The following is a 4,907-nucleotide window of genomic DNA, read 5'->3' on the forward strand; positions in this document are numbered from 1 at the left end:
GGAGCGCTCTGCTATTGATAATAACCCAGGGGCCGGGATTTCGTTCAGTGGCGCCACCGCTTGCCTCATAAGCACAAGGTCCTGAGTTCGATCCCCGGTACCGAGAACAAAAACAAAAGCACAAAAAAGAAAGTGAAGCAAGGGCCTTGTTGTAGCTCCCTGATTGCAGCACCGTTGGTAGTCATGGCCCACTGTCTCCGTACTGCTCTGGGGGGACGGGGACAAGCCGGGGTGTTAGGAAGGGGATGGTGAGTGAAGGTGGGGGAAAAGCTGCTTGAGGCCAAATGCAGAGCAAGTTAGGGGCCCACAGAGCCAGGGGGAGCCTTGGGGCATCACAGGGAGGCCAATGGAGTCTGCGCTGGGAACAAAGACCCAGCTACCCAAGGAACTGAGGTTGTATCTGCAGCCCTGGTGGAGGAGGGAAGGGGCAAACAGTTGTTTTTTTTGTTGTTATTTTTTTGTTTTTTTTGAGGCAGGGTCTCACTATATGGTCCAGGCTGGCCTTAAACTTACTACGTAGTCCAGGCCTGTCTAGAACTCCTGGAAATCCTCCTGCCTCAGCCTCCCAAGTGCAGGCATGACAGCATGGCCTGAGCCAGGATCTCCCTGAAGGAAGCATCACCTGAATCCATCATCTGTGTGTGTATGTTAGGGGATGTCAGGTGCCAGATCAAAAATGGAGAGGTCAGCCAGGCGCGGTGGCACACACACACACCTGTAGTCCCAGCACTCAGGATGCTGAGGCAGGAGGCCAGACTCTGTCTCAACAATCAACAAAAATAGGTTAAGTAGGGTGTGGCAAACACACCTATAATGCCAGGACTCCAGAGGCTGAGGCAGGAGGATGTCAAGTTAGAGCCCAACCTGGGCAATTTGGCTATTCAACCAGACTCTCAAAATCAAAAGTAAAAAAGGGTTGGGGTTGTAGCTCAGTGCAGAGGCCCTAGGTTCAATCCCCAGTGCTGCAGAAATAATGCTAATAAATAAGGAAAGTAAAAATAGGGAAGCTACCTGTGGCCTCTATAGGCCCTCTATCCCAGAGGCCATAGGCAATAGGACCCCTGCTGGGTGTTACCCGAGAGGCTCTGTGGTCTAATAGCACAAATATATATATATTTTACAGGCCCCCGCTCCACTCCTGACCCTTCACCCCAGGTCCTGTCCCTCAGGCACCTTTCCTTTGGCACCTTTAGAGCACAGACTGGCCTTGAACTCCTTGCGACCCTCCTGCCTCAGGAGTGCTAGGATTACAGTTGTGCACCACCACGCCCAGATCTTATTTATTCATTTGTTTATTTGTTTTTGTTTTCTGGAGACAGAGTCTTGCTATATATAGCTCAGGCTAGCTTTGATCTCATAATGTAGCCCAGGCTGGCCTCGAACTCCCAGCGATCCTCCTGCCTCAGCCTCCCCAGTACTGGAATGACAGGCATGTTCCATCACACCTGGCTTTGATTCCTTTCTGACTCTGGAAGCATTCTAGGGACCCTCCTGTGACCCTCTTCTCTTTACTCACAACCCAAATCCCCAAGTTTTCCATCCCTTTAACAAGTTGTTTATATCTGTGTATTTGAATATGTGTATTTGTCCTAGGTCACATGCTGGTGGCTGAAGACACAGAAGTGACCAAAGTCTAGACCCTCTCCTGCATGCCCTGGACCCACCCCACAAAGCGTCCAGGACTTGGGCACCAAACATAAATATTTTCTATGTGAGATCAGGGCTATGGACTGAAAACTTTAGTTTTAACCTACGATCAAAGTCTTGAGTTATAACCCAAATGCTGGGCTCTTGTGCTTGCAGATGGTCTCAGATACAGATTTAACACTTAAAGAGTTCTGAAGGTAGGGCCGGCGATTTAGTTCAGTGGTGCCGCTGCCCACCTCGCAAGCGCAAGGACCCAAGTACCATCCCCAGTACCCAAAAAAGTTCCCAAAAAAGGAACAATTCAGCATCCTTTCCTGTATGGAGTGAACTGAGGAATCCCGGGCCAATGTCTCTTTAAGGACACTGAGATCTGCCTGTACACAGGAGACTTTGAAGGCTGCGCAGAGGAGCCTGAGGATTTGACTGACCAACCTGAGTTACAACCAGCCCTCGAGAATGAACTGAAATTTTTAAGTCAAGGGTCTACGGTAATTAGGGGTAGGTGACATCGTGAGGACTGGGCCCCCAGATTACTTTCCTCAGGAAAAGAGGGGACAGCTGGGGATGGTGGGACACGCCTTTGATTCTCAGTGTTCTAGTAGGCTGAGGCAGGAGAATCGCAAATTCAAGGCCACCCTGGGCAATTTAGCAATTTAAAATCTAGTATCAAGCAGGGCATAGTGGTGCACCCCTGTAATCCCCATACTAGGGAGGCTGAGACAGGATTGTTGCGAGTTAAAGGCCAGCCTGGGCTACACAGTTTGTACAATGCCAAACTGAACTACATAGTGAGACCCTGTCTCAAACAAAATAAAACAAAACCAACAACAACAAAAATAAATTAAGGGCTGCAGATTTCGCTTAGTCATTCTGCTGCCTGCCTTGCAAGCACAAGGGCCCGAGTTCGATCCCCAGTACCACCAAAAATAAATAAATAAAAAGGAAAAAAAAAAAAGAAAAATACAACAATTTGGACTAAAAATAAAAAGTGCTGTAGCTCAGTGCAAAAGCCCTGAGATCAGATGTCAATTCTCGGAAATATATTAACAAATATATATATGAAAATAAAATGATGTCGGGCCAGGGATTTAGCTCAGTGGTTCCAGCACCTGCCTCAAAAGCAGAAGGACCCAAGTTCGATCCCCAGTACCAAAAAAATAAAATAAAATGATGTCCTGGCTGGTAGTATATCTAGTGGCAAAACACTTGACTAGCACGTGCAAGGCTCTAGGCTCCACCTCCACCACTGGAAAAAAATAAAACAATTCCTCAAAAATTAAGAAGAAGAGCCAGACATAGTGATTCGTGACTATCATCCCAGCCCTCAGTGAAGCTGAGGCAGGCACACCTCAAATTAGAGCTCAGCAGGGGTGACAGCAAATTAGCAAGACTGTCCCAAAATAAAAAATTTAAAGGGCTGGGGATTCAGCTCAATGATTCCACCACCTGCCTCTCAAAGGCAAGGTCCTGAGTTCGATCCCTGGTACAAAAAAAAATTTTTTAAAGCAGCTGGGGATGTAGCTCGGTGGGAAAGCTCTTGGTGGGAAATCCCCACTACCACACACATGTACACAGAGAGAGAGAGAAAAAGGAAATTGCTGCTTCACCCACCCTGCCTATGATATTTATGTCTGCAGCCTGTGCTAGGACAGCGGGGTTGGGTGAGGATAAACGAAACTGGGAAGAGAGAAGCAGCCCAGGGCTGTGGGGGTGGAATTTGGGGACTGCTCACCTTTTGTTTTTTGGTATTGTGGCTTGAGCCCTGGGCCTTTACACTGAACTACAGCCCCAGCACTTTTTATTTTGATTGTTTTCTTTTGTTTTTTGAGACAGGGTCTCACTATGTAGCTGAGACTGACCTGGAACTCACTGTGTAGCCCAGGCTGGTCTCGAACTCACAGCAACCCTCCTGCCTCAGCCTCCCTCGTACTGGGACGACAGGTGTGCCCCACCACACCTGGTGCACTTTTTATTTTGAGACAGGGTCTCGCTAAATTGCCCAGGCTGGGCTTGAATTTGCAATCTCCCTGCCTCAGCCTACCAGAGTGCTGGGATGGCAGGTGTGCACCACCGCCCCCAGTTGGGTAACATTCGAATTTAGACCTGAAGGTTGGGAGGTCAGCAGCAGCAGAAGACCATCAGGGTCTCCCCTGAGTTAAACAGCAAGCGCAAGACTCTGTAATGCCGGTACTGACCACTAGAGGCCACCCTTTCTGGGGCTTCCATGTCCCCTCGCTGCCATACAGTCATGCACTAAGCCCTGTCCCTCAAATGCCACATAACACACTTTGCTGGAGTGAATCTGGTTCATCCTACAAGTCTTACAAGGTAGATGCATTAAATTTTTAAATAACTTTCTGAACTATAAACCACACACTTTTTTCTTCTTTTTCTTTGTGGGTGTTGGTTTTTCTGTTAATTTATTTATTTTTTTTTGTACCAAGGATAGAACTAGGGACCCTGCGCTTGCGAGGCAGGCGGTGGAACCACTGAGCTAAATCCCCGGCCCTGTTAATTTTTTATTATAGGTAGATGCATTAAATTTTTAAATAACTTTCTGAACTATAAACCACACACTTTTTTCTTCTTTTTCTTTGTGGGTGTTGGTTTTTCTGTTAATTTATTTATTTTTTTTTGTACCAAGGATAGAACTAGGGACCCTGCGCTTGCGAGGCAGGCGGTGGAACCACTGAGCTAAATCCCCGGCCCTGTTAATTTTTTATTATATTTATAAGTGTACACTTAATTTATTTTTATACTTTACCTATTTAAAAACATTTCTTCAAAAAGAAAAAAAAAAAGTGTATGTGTTCTGAGACAAGGTCTCTCTACGGAGCCCAGGCTGGCTTTGAATTCGAACCGATCCTCCTGCCTCGGCTTCCCGAGTGCACCACCACACCAGGCTTTTAAAAAGTCATTACCAAAGATTTATATAAAGATTCATTCCTGTTGTTGAGGGTATTCGAGCCCACTTTGCCTCCCCCGCCCCAAAAAAAACGGAAGCAGAGTGTTGCAGCTCGCAGGGGGTGTGAGACAAAGAGCGAGAGTCACACCCAGCTTTGGCCACCGAATGAGGTCTGCTCTGGGTGGGTAGCCCGCCTAGGGACGCCCCCAGCCTCTAGCTCCGTTCCTGTCGCAGCTCCTCGTCAAACTTTGTTTTGCCTGTGAAGACGCAGAGGCCCAGAGAGGCGCGACTTTCCGGGGGGCGGGGGTCACACCTAGCACCGGCCGCGGGGGGCGGGGGCAAGGACCGCGCAGGG

The sequence above is a fragment of the Fukomys damarensis genome, unplaced genomic scaffold (assembly GCF_012274545.1).
Source record: "Fukomys damarensis isolate Sample0158 unplaced genomic scaffold, DMR_v1.0_HiC HiC_scaffold_37, whole genome shotgun sequence".
Taxonomy (NCBI): domain Eukaryota; kingdom Metazoa; phylum Chordata; class Mammalia; order Rodentia; family Bathyergidae; genus Fukomys; species Fukomys damarensis.